General features: G+C 35.1%; 1 protein-coding gene across 3 annotated transcripts in view; it reads right to left on the bottom strand.

Moving 5' to 3' along the window:
* The window catches only part of LOC113092795 (RNA-binding Raly-like protein), a 101,903-nt gene extending 83,269 nt beyond the window's left edge, over positions 1-18,634 (bottom strand). For 2 of the 3 annotated variants that reach the window (XM_026258533.1, XM_026258536.1), the window contains exon 1: positions 18,366-18,634. The gene's annotated coding sequence lies outside the window, so the exon portion shown is untranslated. Of the gene's footprint in view, positions 1-17,658; positions 17,765-18,365 lie in introns of all 3 variants that reach the window. The other variant, XM_026258534.1, reaches the window with a different exon arrangement.
* Positions 18,635-18,859: the final 225 nt, after the last annotated feature.

The following is an 18,859-nucleotide window of genomic DNA, read 5'->3' as shown; positions in this document are numbered from 1 at the left end:
GTTGCAAGTCAACAAGATAGAAAATCTAATGCTTCAATAAACTTGATAACATTAGCAATAAAATAGTATAAATTTAGCTTCTTCAATACAAATCATGGTCCAGATGATGTGGATGCACACAAACTAACTCACATTAAATACAATTATCTCTTCTTTTTCCATAAATATTTCAACCAGAGGTCCATCTCCTCCCCATTTATACTGTCCCCGGTGTGACTCTGATTCTTAGATTTGAGCTGCCCTTGAGTCAGGCACTTAACCTCCGTGAGAACTGTTCCAGTAACCAGCGAAGTGTAAAAGCAAACACTTTCACATACGTGTAGATACAGAACTCACCCAAACACACTGGTGGTAATCGGCTAATGTGAAAGTCACAGAAGTGAAAGGAAAACAGCCAGGAAAATGGAATGTAGTGATGAACCCCACCTGAAAGAACACGAGACCTGTCAATCAGCGATCCCAAGGCATTGTGTGGGATTCTGACAGAAGCAAAGCCTGTGCTTAGCGGCCTGCAAACGCCTGAAATGAGATCTCAGCCAATCTGATTGAATTATTCTGGTCTCATTCAGTCAGATCGACGCTTTGGGCTCCAACACACCACGATGATAAGAGGAGAGAAGAGAATTTACCTCCAAGACTGCAAGACATGATGGAATGTGGAAGAAAAGAAAGAAAGAAAGAAAGAAAGAAAGATAGAAATGGCATCCTATAGAGTTTTTTTAGTTGTTGAAATAAATGTATAGTTTCATATACCGTACTAAACGTTTTTTATTTCAAATAAATGCTGTTCCTTTGAACTTTTTATTTATTACGAAACCTGAAAAAACGTATCAAAGTTCATACAACATTACATATATCGCAAAAACATTATATTATATGTTACAAAAATATCAACATAGATTATAATAATAATAATTTAAAAAAAATAAGCATCAAATCTGCATATTAGCATGATTTCTGTAGGATCTTGTGACACTGAAGTCTGGAGTTATTGGTTGCTGAAATTCCTGAAATAAATTCAAAAATTCAAATACAAAATACTTATTTAAAATTGTAAAAATGTTTCACTATAATAACCTCGCTCTTTATTGTAACTGTAAATGCAGCCTTGGAGGCTATAAGAGACCAACAGGAGTGTAAGTGATCATTAGGTCTGGTACGCTGTGAGACTTACTGTCTTTAGAGAAAATAAACTGAGGAAACGAACGCTGAAGCATCTGCCAGCAGTCATCGAGAACAATCTTCCAGAAATTCAATTCACACATTAGTTTGCTAAAGGCATTCAATATAATCTCACACACTCAATTTAATCTTCATCAAATGGAGAAGTGATACACTGGATGCAGAAATGAAAACAAGTGAATTAATTTAGAGTGATGAAAATGCACAGACAAAAGCATTCTCTGCCACATAATACATATTCAGCAACATTAAAGGTGATGCGGGTATGAAATATGCTTTTTAAATGGAAAAAAGCTTCACTGTGGCATATGCTTATCAGTAATATCCAAATGATAGGAGAACTTGGATTAGGTCAAATGAAGGGTCTTAGCACTCAAGCTAAGTAGAAACAGGACTGAGATAGTATTAAAGAGATGAGAGTTATGCAGAAATAGTGCATTTCCTGTTCACCCACTCAGGAAACAGGCTGACTGGTCCATTCTGTTCAGTACAAAGAGTGTTTTATCATGCACATTTATCTTTCTTTGGTGCATTTTGAGTTTTACTGCAAATTATTATTTTTAGCCACAATCCTAACTACTATAAAATGCATTTCTAAAAATGCAGAAAAATACAAAATGCCCCTCACAATGCATGTAACTTTAGTAGGGAAGGATTTGATTTTAGCCATCAGATAATTCTCTGAAACGTTCTGAAATACATTACCATTTAAACGTTTTGGGTGAATGTGATATTTATGTTTTTGAAATAAGTCTTTTATGCTCACCAAGAATGCATTCGATTTTTTTGTTTCTTTTTTTTTTTTTTGAAAAATACAGTAAAACAATATTGTTACTACAGTACAATTTAAAATAATTTTTTTCAGTTTGAATATATTTTGAGATGTATTTTATCCCTGCAATGACAACACTGATTTTTTTAGAAGCCATTATCACGTGATTATTCAGAAAACAATTGTGTGAATTACTATTTTGTGGAAACAGTGATACATTTCTTTCAGGATTCTTTGATGAATAGAAAGTTTAAAAGTATTTATTTTAAAGTTTACAGCAATTCTTATCATTTTAAAACAGCACTTAATTGAAATATTTTGCAACATAAATTAATTTATTGTCACTTTTGATCAATTTATTATGTCCTTGCATATATATATATATATATATATATATATATATATATATATATATATATATACATACACACACAAAAAAATGGATTTAAGTCATTTGGAGACAAGAATATCTTTGATGTAGGCTTATTTGACAGTAAACTATAAAAACAAAACACCCACCCAGTACACTCTAGCAACTGTAACAGGAACCACCTAGCAACACTTTGACAACGAGCAATGATAAACCAAACACGCTAGCATCTTGGCATGCTGAATTCTTCATTAAGAAAAAATGAATTTGGAAGTGAATCTATTTGGTATATATTATTTTCTTGGTTACATGACCAAAACAGAATAGTTTCAGAAGAAGAAAATATTGCATTTTGAGCATGTGCACTAAATTATGCACACAACAACCAGGGCCAATTATCAAGAACGTAAATAGGGTCAATTTTCATTTTATGTTTTTAAAAGTAGATATGAAAAGAGTTGGTGCACTTAACGCACACAGTGATGGGTTCAGCTCATTAGAGACTGGGTTTATTTCAAAACAAAAGCCCACTCCCAATAACAAGGGCTTCATACATTATTTATATGCATTCCTGCAGAAAGCCCACAGCCTATCCTTGCATTAATGCATATGAATCACACATGTGTGCCAAAATCACTTTCGTATTAATTCGAGATTTGCAATAGGTTTTCTGAAAAAATGCTTGAATGTGGATTGACTTTCCTAACTAAGCCTCTGATTCTCTTCTTTTGTGTATAGCTGCCTAATTGCAGTGACTCATTTCCATAAATATTTCAGCGTATTGATAGTAATTAGCTTTATCTCGTTCCTAATGAGTGTGCTTAGTTTGATCCTGATAGCAGACATGCTGCCAGTATCAGATACAGACGCATCCAGTCAGTGTTGGAAATATGCTGAAGCTCGTGATGTACAAGAACGCTGAAGATTATAATGAGCTCCCAAAGACCTCTGAGAAGAGCAGATTAGGTATAAAGAGAGGAACCTCTGACACTCAACTGACCTTTTAATTAAGTATCATCGCAAAACATATGCGGCAAAATAATTGAAAATCATTTTAATCCACTCACACTGACTGGTGGGCATCCTTTCGATAAAAAAAAGAGCGTCTAAGATTAGAAAAATTATCTTTTGATTCTTCATACATAAGTGTACAGGTCTTACAAACAGATAATTTTCCCTGACTAATGAAACAAATGTACATGATTCTCAGTAAGTCTAGGAAAGTCAACATGAAGCGGGATTCAAAACCCCGCTTTGGTTCCACATAATGTGATCTGTTGATAATATGAAGTGCACCAGAATATTCGGCAAGAAAAATCACTTGCAGTGGTTGCTTCTGGAAAAAAAACGCTGGCATACACATTTTATGAGGTTTTTTTATGGGGATTGAAGGTCAAATTCACCTTTAAGAGCATCTCAATTATAATGCATTTTTATATCTATCATTATATGCTTTTAAATGAACAATAACTGGCATTAACTGCTGGCAGGATCTTGGAAAGGAGGCATTATGATTCATAAAATCATTCAATTATGTTTAGACGAACAATTTTTTTTTTTTTTTTAATTGCATTCACTGATGACTTCTGCCTATAATGTATATTAAGAAAGTATAAAATAGGGTCAAATTTTATTTCATGTTGACTTTGAAGGCAAAATACTGTCCAGTAAGCAATCTGCACAATTGTGAAAGAAAATTAGGGCCCAATGTGACCACTTTCAGAAAAAAAAAAGTGTGTGATTAAATAACTGGTTGTGTTCAGATAAGTTACAGGAATCTTGTAGTAATTCAATGAGACATTTACTTCTGCTACTGGACTGCTGAGTAGAAATGTGGATATTTATGGGTTAATGACAAACCAAAATATGGAGATAATGGAAAAGAAAAATCTTTAAAAAAATATGCAGTTTAGAAAGCATATTCACATTCTTAGAAATGTACTTCCTTATACCTTAAGTGCATATAAATATCAGGGGCAATTCCTCTGAGGAGTCAAGGGAGGCAGTGCCTCTTCAACATATTGGATGAGAAAAAAACTTTGAAGTAAAAAAATTAAATAAATAAACACATTAGTATTACAAAATATAACATTAAAAAGTGCATAACTTGTTTTTCTAAAAAAAACAATAACAAACAAACAGCAAAAGTAAAGTAGGTAAAGTTGGAGTCCAAATCTCTCTCCACATCTCTCTCGGTAAGCCCCGCCCCTCTTATTTACTGTTGCGAATTCTGACAAACAAATATATGAAAACCTTGTTCCTATATCTTTTTGATAATTTTTTTTGGACACAGAAGCACCACTATTCGAGTGGGACTTAAATACTATATGCCCTGGAGGGACATGTAGAAGATTTTAAAATAAATATTGTGGGAATTAATTTGGAAGTGAGGGTTTACAAAGCCCAGTGCAAGCGGGAGAAGTCTCGTAATGTTCGTAGTAATGTTAAGTAATGTTCGTCAGGATCGCAGATAACAATATCCCGGATTACAACTGCTCATGTATCGCAGGCTATGGTTAAATTAATTTACATTTAACCAGTTTATATGATATAATCGAGGGGAGGGGCTTACCGATAGGTCAGTTTTTGAGAATGAATGGGGAAAAGTCACGTTAGAGGAGGCAATGCCTCATTGCGATATGATTGGATATGAATGGTTATGTACAACTGTGATTGGTTCATGCTATAAATTCATGTTCCTCACGGTCCGCTGTTGTGCCCAATTTCGACTCCTGACAAATTATTACCCCCTCATTCAAATCGCTACCTGATTGCCTAATCCTAACCCCTCAGGTAAAATTTTAAGTAAATCTTTGTGTCTGTGACCAAAGTTAACTATTAAAAAGAATACTTCACAAATAAAATATTAGTTTAAATTGTTAATGCCTTGGGTTATACTTTTGGAATAAAAGTAAAATGCTTAAAAACACTTGGCTTTAATAAATAGATTATTGATTATATTGTTCATGTAAAACACAATTTTGTTTCTATAGAACTGGCACATATAAATAATCTCGTAAAACAGACGCAAATCCAGCTGATTGGTGGCTGTGACTCTTTATGGCTGTAAAATATTAATTAGAGAGAAGGGATGAAACAGTAGTGAAAGAGAAAAGGACACACGACTGAACACAGTAACATTTCACAAAGCCGAACCTCATTTCACAACATCAATGTCAACATGGGAAGGGAAGAATCAACAATCAGGAGCAAGATGAGAGTCTCCACTGTCATCACAAAGACAGAGACAGATGCTGATATACGAACAAACCCTGCACGCGCACACCAGCAACACGCCTGCCATTTACGGATAGAAAAGGACAGATAGAAAGGTTAGTAAAACTGCAGTTTTTATCAGATCAGTGCCATTTCCATTCAGACATTTAGAAAAATGATCTGAAATGCTATTGCCAGGCCTGTCATGCCTGAATGTTCGTTATCTTTTGTGTGAAATGTGCATGCATACTATCTAATATAACACACACAAAATCTGACATGCATAAAAAATGCATAGGATCCTCCGAGACTCTCTCCCACAAATCTCAGAAACTTGTGTTGAAAGATGAATATACTACCCTATTCTTCTTTTCAGCCCAGCTCTTTCTTTCTTTCTGTTGCTCTATAGTACCAATGCAATAAAGCTCTACAATGACCACTTTTTTTTTTTTAGCAGCCTCAGTTCTGGAAGTATTTTTACCAATAAATTTTCTCAGTGGGGTTTTCAAACAATTCCTCGGTAAAGAGTTCTAAGCCTTCCCAATCTTTTACGTCTTTTATAAACTCAAACAGCCCCATAAGTAAGTCTTAAAGGGATAGTTCATCCAAAAATGAAATTATGTTTAATTAATGACTCACCCTCATGACTTTCCAAACCCTTAAGACCTCCGTTCATCTTCAGAACACAGTTTAAGATATTTTAGATTTAGTCCGAGATCTTTCTGTCCCTTCATTAAAAATGTATGTACGGTCTACTGTCCATGTCCAGAAAGGTTATAAAAACATCTTCAAAGTAGTCCATGTGACATCAGAGGGTTTTTTAGAATTTGTTGAAGCATTGGAAATACATACACAAGAAACTGGTTTTCTTAGGGACAAACTTTAGGTGCTCACAAACTTATGGCCATGAAACATTTATGATTGACAGAGAAACTTGACTATCCTGAAATCAATGTCAATCATTTTATCAGATTAGGTCGCTATGAAAGCATTGCGGCTTTTTGAATGGCTTGTGTCAGAGCTGGCACACTATCATGCACATGCACACATATCCTAACTTACATCCGCTATATCCACATCGACCTAAAACTTTGAAATACATAACAACACATTCATTTATTGCAAAAAAACATTGCGGCATGCATATCGTAAATTTCGATAATTCCGATGTATAATGCAGCCCTAATTTTCACTCAGAAATTGCTAGTAAATGTATAAAAAAAATAAACAGGAAGTAACATTTACTTAAAGGGGGGGTGAAATGCTATTTCATGCATACTGAGTTTTTTACACTGTTAAAAAGTTGGATTCCCATGCTAAACATGGACAAAGTTTCAAAAATTAAGTTGTATGTTTGAAGGAGTATTTCTGTTCCAAAAATACTCCTTCCGGTTTGTCACAAGTTTCGGAAAGTTTCTTTCGAGTATGGCTCTGTGTGACGTTAGATGGAGGATGGAGAATTTCCTTATTTGGGTCCAGAGGGCACTTTTCCCGGAATGAGAGGCTGAGCACAGACAATCACTGATCGGAGCGAGAGCGTCGCGAAATGTCACAAAAGGAGTGTGTTTTTGGTTGCCAGGGCAAGACAACCCTGCACAGATTACCAAAGAAAAACAGCATTAAGGGACCAGTGGATGGAGTTTATTTTTACAGAGCATCAACGGAGTTGTGCAAGTGTTTGTGTTTGTTCCCTGCATTTCGAAAATGCTTGTTTTACAATCAAGGCCTAGTTTGACGACGGATTTGCGTATCGTTTATTTTTTAAGGATGATGCAATCCCAACGAAAAAAGGGTCACGATCGTGTGTTGGAACCGCAGGCGGTGAGTAAAACTGCTTCAAATATCTCTGCCTTCTTGTTAGTGCGTCCGCCTCCCATGCCGAAGACCAGGGTTCGAGCCCCGCTCGGAGCGAGTCGTTGCTGCTGCTGCTCTCGTTCAGTTTCAGCCTCTGGATCTGATTCTGGATCATAAATAAACGGCTGAATCTGACTTTTAGCCATGGTTTGTTTTGGATGATGGTTTTTTCCTCAAGGCAATGTCAGCTTCCAAACGCTCTCAACTCAAAAGCCTACTGGGGCTCGTGATTCTTTAGCTCCGCCCACACGTCACGCCTCCAGCCGGTCGTGTTTTTCCGGGAAAAATCGGTACAGACTATCTTTCTCTTATGAATATAATAAAACTAAAGACTTTTTGGAGTTATGAAGGATGCAGTACTACTCTATAGGTACTCAAGATTAACAGGATATTGAGTGAAAACGAGCATTTCACCCCCCCCCCCTTTAAAACATGTAAACCTGAAAAACTGAAATAGTATTTTCTACAAAAAATTACTCCAATAGTCTGTTTTATTTACAACTTCAGTTATTTATTTAATTATTTATTTATCACTTATGAAATGTAAAATTTCTGTTACACGCTTGCAAAAATGCAAAAAAAAAAAAAAACTATAAAAATAGTAATCTATTTTTCCCCTTTTTTCTCAATTGTATTCTGTTACCATGGCAAAAGTTCACAGATGCTGGTTGTAAAAATGTGCTATTATTGCTCCTTTCTATTTATGTGCATACTGCTTACAGTTTCCTTTGACCTCAATATTGTTTCAAAACCAAATTTTCATCTCAACCTTTGTTAGTAAACCATTTTTGTCATACTGTCAGGATCATTTAACGTTTGCATTGACCTAGAACCTTTTTTAACAGAAAAGCAGCGGGTTCAGATTTCAAGGTGAGACATCTCATCAGCTCACATCATTCATCAGATGTTCCCATCCACATTCAGCGGACCCTCATGCTTCACTCTAAACCATCACATCCTCAAGCAAACCCTGGGAAATTTTGTACGAGCACTGCGTACGCTCTCTGAACACCTCAAAGCCACACACATGCAAATACATTTTTCATCCCTTTATCTTGGTCTCTCCTCATGTGAAAGGAAGAGGAAATTGAGGCCACGCTCCATTAGAAACTGATCGGCCTCGGATGCTCCCATTGTGGCTGGTAGAGTAGTGGGAGCAGGACGAGAGAAAGATTGTCGGCTTCGGAGCGTGTTTGGGTCTGCCTCTTATAGAGTCTAACCAGAGTTGATGCAACCCTGGAGAAACTAGAGTGACCTGAGGAGAGCGATCCCTTCTCAAGAAATCCAGTCTAATGACACTGAGCTTGACAATAAGATGATGTAAAATGGGCAGCTCATGCAGGGGTTGATACCACTGTGCAAGTCTGTATTGCTAACATGGGCCATTGAACGAATTACCTTCCTACAAAAAGAAAACTAAATAACATGATTTCTTTTAAATACTTAAAACAAACGCACATTAGGAAGAAGAATAAATGCTAAATAGTGATGCAGTAGATTAATATTTAGTAAATAAAATATCTTAGATATTTCTCTTTTTGGTCCATTGTTTAGTATTATAGCAATATGCAGTATAATATTTAATTTGTTTATTATCCTCTGTGTCATTTCAAATAATTAAATTGTATGGAAATGTGAAGTAATGTTTAAAAAAAAGTAAAAAATTAAATAGATTTGAAAATAAAGGAAAATCAAACTGTTTTGCATTCATAAACATGTTATTAAGAATTCAGACCCTGTCTAGAGATCTAGAGACTGAAAGGTGATATGAGTGCACAATAAACATACTTATGTTAAAAATGTGGGAAAACATAAATATAAATTAAAAGTAAATAAAAATATATAAACATCGGTATTATTCACTAATAATTATCAATTATAATAAGTCATTGCAATATTTATTTTGCTGTAATTTATGCAGATGAAAAATATATATATTTAGGTCTAAATAAAAAAAATCATGGTATTACCATAATTTCATTATAATTTATTATTATTAAATATATTATTATTTTAGATTTTAAATTTAATCATGACCAGAATGTTTTCATGAGATTTACCCTGCATTTGATATCTCTGGCCTGAGCATACGGTTCCAGTAGGTCCAGGCGAATTTCAGCTGCTCTTGGCTTGACCCAGCTGCAGCTGATGTGAACCATATGTAGGAGTAGTGTATTCATCACTGATGGACATTTGGGTGTAATGTTACCCAATCTACCAGCATCTGTCCAAAACCACCTGCTCACCAATTTGGACCAGCACATACCCAGACCCATACTCTGCATTTAATTTGCATCCAAAGCGCACACACACACAGAGCAGTGAACACACACACGGAGCAGTGGGCATCATTTATGCTTCAGTTTGATGCTTTGCTCAAGGGCACCTAAGTCGTGTTATTTCCGGCCCGAGATTCGAACCCACAACCCTAGGGTTAGGAGTCAAACTCTCTAACAACTAGGCCACGCCTTACCCTTTGAAGTTTGACCATGAGTGTGATGAGGCAATAACAATAAACATTCTGATCTTAACCATCCCCATTTGCTGAGGCCTAAAAAGGATCACAGCCTTGTATTTTTACTCTTAAGTAAGCAAATCTCTTTATCTTCCTTCTTCCTAACATTGACTAAAGTGCAAGCGAATAAAGTAACATGCGAACAGTTCGTACTAAACGTACTAAATGATTGTGTAACCAACAGAAAAAGTCAGTGACTGAATGTAAACAACCTCTCACTGGGATGAATCCAAAAAACAACCACTTTCTTGCAATTAAGAAATTGTTAGCTGCTAAAAATTGTTCTATGTATCACTGTTTTCCAGTGAGCAGGTCTGGATCTGTTGACTTAAATATCTCAGAGAGATGATTGATTCTCTTGTCTCGTTAACACGTCTGGAAGAGCCAGAGGAGCGTGTGGGAGGAGCCAAACTCTACTCTAGTAATACATGAGGAAGGCTGATTACAGCTATTACAGTTACAACACACACCGCAAGACCGCAGGCTGAAATAGAGAGACAAAACACCAGTGCAACAGAGACAGTCAAAAAAAATAGAATATATATATAGAAAGGCTTTTCTTTCAGTTCCTTTAAAAAAAAACTCTTCAGAAACACACTCATAGGATAGAATGCCTCATTGGAAAAAAGGGTGTAAGTCTATCCCGTGGTAGGGAGTAAATAACTAAATGTAGCCACTGCTTTTTTCACTATGTGACTTTTGAACAGCAGCTTTCAATACTGCATAGCTTTGTAAAAATAAATAGAAATACAATTAGAAATAACTATTATTTTAAATCATAATGATATTTTAAAAAAATTATAATTATGTACTTTTGATCAAATAAATGCAGCCTTGGTGAGCATTAGACACTTCTTTTGAAATATAAACAAATCTTATTGACCCGAAACTTAAACAGTAGTGTATATTTAAACTACTATTACTACTCCTATTAGCTATAGTTAGCTATAAAGTAATAATAAATAGCTATAAAGTATAATAAAGGTATATACAGTATATACCATGCTTTCACAGCTTTGTCACAGTATAACTTAAAGTCAACAGCTGATGGAGCACAGCTCTCCCTGATGCTGGCAAGCCGAGAGATCTGAACTTAATAGAGTTCTGAAAGGTGCTGGTCTGCCCTTAATAAATAACACACAGCCATATAAGATGACTGTGATTGTGTACGTGCAAAAAAGAAGGTGGGAGCACTGTAAGACAAACCAGCCTCGCCTCACTTTAATGCTGGGGTTTCAATCATATGCATTAATGAAGATTTTATGCAGGCTGATATGATAAACAGAGAAGGATAAATATATTGGAATAGCTTGTGCATCCCAAGCGAGACAAATAGTGGGGTAAAACGACATCTGTGGGATGCGGGACACAGTGCCGCTGAAATAGGCTGTGAAATTGATTCCATGAAGTGAATCATGATTTAATCTGCCACAGACAACCAGGTATACATTTTTGCCAGTATGAAATAAACATTAACACTTATGGCATTTAGCATATAAACACGCATTCTCAAGGTTGCATTATATTTTTATAATGTTCCCCGGTTGGAACTCCGTGACAAACAATCAGCTGGACTGAACTGTCAGAATAAAAAGTAAAGTAGGTCTGCAAACAAGAAGTTAGATAGTAGTCAGACATACTCTCTGAGCTGATATTAATTAATCGTGTGAATGTCTTCATTTAATTATTGGGAGAGAAACCAGGCAATTAGTGCAGAGACCCATTTGAAAATGCAAACTTGGACACACTTACTCACACTTATGGATTATTTCCTCTCATGGTGCCGGGTCTTACTGTAAGTGAGCGCTAAGAAGACACATTCATAGAACGGAGTCTTCAGCAGCGAGTAAGTGACAGGATCAAACCACAGATCAGATCACACGCTTATTACGCCGAAGCCCCTAAGAGCCAGATCTCTCAGTCCAGCCCATTTACCTGCCATCAGCCAGAATAAAGAGTAAAATAACTCTTTCTGTGGTAGAATGCAATCAAAAGGCTCTGAGACTGCGCTTTGAGTTCACCAAATTAAGACAGAAGAAAAATATTACGATAAATTCCATGATAAATTATTGGATTAATATTTAACAAAAAGTTAAATATGCTGAGTGCAGTTCCAATAAAATAATTAAAAAGACTTGATTTCATGTCTTAAACTGAACAAGCAAGTTTTTAAATAAAATCAACATTTGCCGTCTGCTTTACTTTAAAAACATGATGCATATTCACCACCTTCAAACGTTTAAATGGTAGTATTTTTTATGTTTTTTAAAGTCTCTTCTGCTCACCAAGGCTGCATTTATTTGATAAAAAAAATACAAATAAAATAAAATTATAAAAACAAACAGTAATATTGTAATATATTTTTACTAATACTGTTTTTTTTTCATGTATTTTAAAATGTCTTTTTTTCGGTGATCAAAAGCTGAATTTTCAGCCTCATTACTCCAGTCTTCAGTGTCACATGATATTTCAAAAATCACTTTAATATGCTGAATTGCTGCTCAACAAAAATTTCTTATTATTTTCATAAATGCTCAAAAATTGCTTAATATTTTTTAGATAACTTTTTTAACAATAAAGTTATTTGAAAGTTACTGAAATTCTAATTATTTTTTAATTTGATAAATTTAAATCAATCCTTTCTGAATGAAAGTAATTTCTTTAAAAAAAAAAAAAAACTTTGACCCCCAATACTTTTGAACAGTTGCGTATATGAGTGAAACAGGAAAGGAACTGATTTGATTGTTTAAAAAAAAGGAAAGTGAAAGTTTGAAGGGAAAGTGTTAAAAACAACAGCCAGGAAATCATTAGGGCAAAAATATAAATATGAAGACAGATATGTATTGATAAGGTAAACAGGGTCAAATTTAAATTCATGTAGTCTTGAATTGCTCCCTGTGCTTTGTAGCTGGTTAAAAATTTGCACAGATCTGATTGACATTAACAATCTCTGGTCTGATAGTGTTAGTCAGCTCAATTTAATGATTGGCTGAAACTCATAATATCACTTAGGTTAACAAAACAATTTAATTGGAAAAGTTGGTGTAGCACATGTGACCGAAGAGATTGTGCTTAAGGACTGTATTATAACTCGAATGCTTTAACATGATTGCCACTTAAAAGCTCTGCTAGATTGCCCTTGTTCTTGAGAAATGGGATTGATTGTTCAGAATATGATTATTCAATGAAGAATCCTCCCATTTATCAAATTTACAGCTCTGAAAAGGGAAACGGATTCCTGCGAGCTTATTAAAGCCCAATGCTCATCGCCAAGGGTGAGCTGCTTATCTGCTCAGGGGTACATGAGAGGTTAGAGTCCTTCAGAGGGAGAAACTTTTATCTAATTACGCTTAGTATTAAGATATGACCATTCTAAGAAATAAGCTCATTGTGAACTCAAAAGCATTTATTTCCTTCATCACTGTGATTTTTTGTTGATTAGAAAATGAGTCTAGGAAAGCAATGAAGTCTTGTAGTCATTAGAATATCATTTAGAAATTCAACTGTTAAAATGTCTGTTAAATGAGGCAACACTGTCAAAGAAGACACTGACGAAGTCTTAATTGTGTGCTTGACTTTTAAAAGTCAACATAAAATCTAAATTTACTTTCAGAATATATCAACAATATTTTGTGCCCAATTAATAATTGCACAATATTTGAAAGACAAAAATAAAAAAGTCTGATGAATTGATTTAATCTAAATTACTTTCCACTTCATCTGATGTCATCTAGGCCGTGTAGGTGGAGTATAATCATGTTAACTAGTGTAATATATATTTCTTTTTTTTTTTTACTTCAAAATTTCATGTTTAATTCAATGTGTTACATGGCATTTCTTTGTAATTGTTTGTGACATTTAGGGTAAATGTATGTATTAAGCTGGCTTCCAATTCTGAGCTCAGATTATAAATAATAATAATAATAATAATGTAATATCCTACTTGATGTCTTAACCAGTTGTTGTGTTTCTTACTATACACCTCCTTTTTCAATTTCAAGTCAATCAGATAATTGCACACTGTGATATGGGTCTCCATGTGTTCACACTGTCTGGTGGCCATATTTAAAGCTGTCTGAAAACTTTCACCAGAAGAGGAGCCCCGTAAATTTGATTTGATTTTAGGGTAAATTCTTCATCACAGGCATTACTGACTTGTGCTTTTAAATCCATAATATTATAAATTGACAGTTCATTGCTGGTCTGTGGTTTTACAGTGCTGTATTTTTTTTAAGATTTCATATTATTTTAAGGTGATCTTAAAAATCACACAGCATCAGTGTGAAATCAGTAAGAAAAAATATAATTCAATAGATGTTGCTAATAATAGTTTTTTTAAATAAAATATGTATGAACTTGATGCATAACCTATATTATTTATTTTGCAATATCTTGTCATTTTTTTATTACATGAAATGTATCAAAAATTGTTGCTGCTCCAATTAAGCTCAATGTGCTCTCTTTAAGCTCTTCCACACTGAACTCTATGTAAATAGTTCATAAACACACTTTAAATATTAACTGATGGTTGTCTCTTTAAGTTATTATTCATAAAATGATTAATAACTTATCTTCACAGCTTTAAGATGACAAAATCTAGACGCAATTATAGTTTCTGCCCAACGATGAAAGAGGCATGCCATCCATTCAAAGAAAGAGCCATCAGAAATCTGTCATATCTGTCCAGAAAAAAAGCAACTAAAGGCTGAAATAAAATACATGACTTTTAAAATTTGAACAGATTTTTAAAACATCAGTGTAAGATATAATCCTCAGTTGTTTAGTGTATGATTGCCATATTTCTTTTGTGACTATTTACAAGTCACAAAGGAAAACTGTGCATCATACATAAAATGACTGATGATCATACCACTTCCAGGCCTTCAAGTTGTTCCGATCAAAACAAACTCATCCAAAAATGTGTGCACTGTTGCTAGAAAACACTTGACATGAAATGATAAGGTTTTCTAAAATCTGCTGAAAATATCAAACATGTTTGATCTCCTATGACTGGATGGAATCAAAGTCTAAAGCTAAAAAAATGCCATCTGTGACCATCATACACTATGTGATTTTCTATTAAATATGTCTGCTCAAATCTACACACTGGCTACAGAAGTAAAATGTAAAGTTGAAAAAGAATATATGTTCATGATTATGTTATTTGGAACACAAAAGTAGATATTAAAATCTTAAAACAAGTCAAAATATGTGTATTTTAGTTTATACAATGAAAGTGAATGGGGTCCAACTGTTGAAACACAACGTTCTTCAAAAAATATTCTGTTTCATAGAAAGAATAAAGACAGTCAACAAAAGCCATGAGTAAGTGATGACAGAATGTCCTTTTTGGATTGAAGTATGCCTATAGAATAATCAACTGATAATTAATCTAACAGTACAAAAGTAATTGAAATCAGCTCAACCGAATCAAATCTCCATCCCAACGTTTCCTATGCCAATAACACCAACACTAAGAGATCAGCTAAAGTCGACATAAAAACAACATCCCAACTCATTTTACTTTCATAACATGATGCGTATACACTACCATTCAAAAGTGTGGGGTTGGCATCATTTATTATGTTTTTGAAATAAGTCACTTATTTTGCATTTATTTGATCAAAAACAATGTAAAAAGAGTAATATTGTGAAACATGATTACAATTAAAGATAGCTGCTTTTATTTAGTAAATTTTAAGATGCCTTCTGTGTTCCACAGAAAAAAATTAAGTCATACAACGATGTGAGCAATTGATGAAAGAAGTTGAATTTTGAAGTGAACTATCAGTCAAAGGTAACTGAAACAACTCAACAGAATCAAACCTCTGTAGTTTCCATCCCAACATTTCCTATGTCGCTAACAGGCCCTGTTTATTCCCTCTGTGACAGATCAGAGACTGTAGTTCAAAGGGGTTTTAACTCTGATCCTTTACATCCTGTTGCTTTGGCAGTGTGAGAATTTTAGACCAAGACATTCCTGCAAATACTTCTGGGTACAGAAGAGCATCTGGCTGTAACGTCTGCAAGAAGACAACTGATATAAATAACAAAGCAAATCTTAAGTAGATCAGGAAATAAAAATCAACTAACAAAACGTGCACCAAAAATTATAAAGTAGAGCCAAGTTAGCCAGCCAACACACACACACAAAGTCCAGCTCTACTCAGATGGCGGGCACATGTCCAGCGTAAACAGTCCTTTACTAACGGAACAATGTTTTATTCATGAGTGCAAAGCCATCTCCACACATGAGCTATTATATTTCTCAACCCTCATTTATAGCTCTCATGTGCGACGCCCAGATAACAGGGGAAAATTGCCTGGAGGGCTGAGACGACACTGCAGGAAGTAACGCCGGCTATCATAACACCCAGCTGGAAGGATGACAGAGAAAGAGACATTTATCAACACAGCAGAGGCACCTTTCAACACACGCCATGTACATCTCAATGCAGCGGCGCACCTTCACAATCACTACAGCGCCTGACATTAAGACAGAATCTATAGATATTCTGGGGTCTAGCTGGAAAAGGTGAAGCTTAAGATGAAAAAACAAAGCACAACAGCGGTTATTGCCATGCCCACCCACCCACACACACACCTTGCTGTGTCACTGATCACTGCTTTTAGGAGCTGTGGGAAAGCGTGTGCAAAGAATGCTTTCAGTAAAATACATGTTTAGAAAGGAAAATGTTAATGACATAGTTCACCCCCAAAATGTTTAATCACCCTAATGTCTTCCCATACTTGTATGACTTATTTTTTATTATAGAACACATATTTTGAAAAATAATTTAAGTGTTTCTGTCATTGCAGTGTCAGTCAGTTGGGTCTAAAACAGCACAGCATTTACTTAATAAATGATTAAATTATACACATTCCTAAAACACACACACACACATTTTGTGTTCCACAAAATAACTTAGTCATACAAGTTTGGAACAACATGAGGATCAGTAAATGGATTTTAACTCATTTTTTTGGGTGAACTATCCCTTTAAGCAGACAGATCTTAAAATAAGCTTTAGATGCTATAAAAGCTTTCTTGCTGTACATAATAGATGCCATGAAAAAGTTGTCTGCGCTTGCAGAGTGCTGAAATTCTATGTGTGAACCCATTCGCTATCCATGGTGCTGAAAGGAACAGCATGCTGGATCTCTTTGGAGATTTCAGTTTAACATGCTCATTAGTCTTTCTTTCCATTTGTGAGACATCTACATGTGTTTTTAAGCCTTTTATTTAATGCTCTCAATTAAATTTACCTGCAATAAAATGTCCTATGTTGGTCAGTAGATCCATATATATACCGTATATGTTCACCAGAAATCATCCAACCTCACAGTGAGAGTATTTGCAATCCAACACATAGTTACAGTCTGAAACTGTTGAATATTATATCTAAAATACAGATAGCAGGACCAACTTACCCAGGCATATGAACAGGCATAAAGTAAATGACATCTGGGATGAATCTTTTAAATATATAATTATTGAGTCCACATAAGGTGAGGGAGACATCCACTTATTGTAATTTATACAATGATAAAGGTATGCTTTACAGAGGTACCACTTAGTTTCACATTCACTTACAATGTGGTTATGCACAAGCACAAATACAGATGTGTATTTGGTGATAAACCCCACAGCCAAAGAATACATAATTCACAGATTAACATTTCAGAATCGCCTTGCTTTTATTGCAAACAAACATGTGCTGTAAGGTTTGATTTCTTGTCTTTATATACCTGCAAAGGAGAGTCTGTTCATCTTCGGCGAAAGCAAAGACGCACTGATTGATATTTTCCCAAAAGAAACAATTATTCCCTTCATAGTCACCTTAATCTGCATCATCTACGTGAAAAATGAGCACATCCAAAAATCACTTCACCTTAAAATCATCAGCAAAAGTATAAGGCATTTAAAAATGAAAGAAAAACCAGCAAAAATAAACAAACGTGACAGCTAAGCTGCAAGAAAAGTTTCCATTAAAACGTCACCAGGTCTGAAAATGACTTTCGGGTAAAGAAAAGACCAAAATAAAAGCAAATGCTTCGCTCGGTGACATCAAAATCACAAAACTCTCATGAACAACAGCGCAAAATACAAGCAAAGCATATCTACAGCAAAAGTCTATGGCAGAGAACAAAAAAGGAAAAAGGGTTCAAAACAAATATCATCGTGCATACGTAAAAATAGAACTGCCAAGGCCATTTAAAAACCAGTTGCATGATTTCACACGACTGCAAGCACGTACTTGGCCAGTGTCACTCAGTACTGAATAGCCCCGATAGGAATCACTGCATACTAAAAACTTGAGGATCGAAAAACGCCTCAAAACAACACTTTTTCAAATCTCAACGCTCAAACCCCAGCAAAAGGAGAGAGAGAAAAATAAAAAAAGAGCAAGTGAAAAGACAAAAAGGGTTACAAAAAGGCCTGGAAACGTACTCACCGAGTGGGAGTAAAATGTTGCGAGAAAAATGCGTTATGGCACAAAACACAGTATGGCGAATGAAGCGCGTTCGTTCTCTCTCAGTCTGTGAGCCTCGCTGCTGTCACGTGACCGCTGCTGCCTCGAGCTGACAGGAGACGCCGTTAGTTAGTCGTTATCATTCCACAATGAGAGCCTTCTGTGATTCTCCCGTTGTATTTTTTACCGTCTCTTTTAAGGTTGCGGAGCTCCCATGATGTCAGACTCAACGTAACGTCTAAATAGAGCCTCTCAATGCCGTCTTTGTTGTTCTTGCCGTTTCTTTTTTTTATTTTGCGACGATAAACAAGTAAAGTGAGGTGTGTAGGAGATATTACATCTGGGATGATGTCGTTAATAATGGCATGAAAGGCAGTTTTAGTTTCTCGCTTTTTCTTTTTTTAATTATTATTATTTATTTTTTTTACAGACGTTTATCTGATGCAAATAGCATCGTGCAGCATTAGTATATTCCT

This window comes from Carassius auratus, unplaced genomic scaffold (assembly GCF_003368295.1).
Source record: "Carassius auratus strain Wakin unplaced genomic scaffold, ASM336829v1 scaf_tig00214714_1_2670353, whole genome shotgun sequence".
NCBI classification, from domain to species: Eukaryota; Metazoa; Chordata; class Actinopteri; order Cypriniformes; family Cyprinidae; genus Carassius; species Carassius auratus.
Note: the sequence above shows the minus strand (reverse complement) of the source record. Positions and strands in the feature narration are given on the sequence as shown.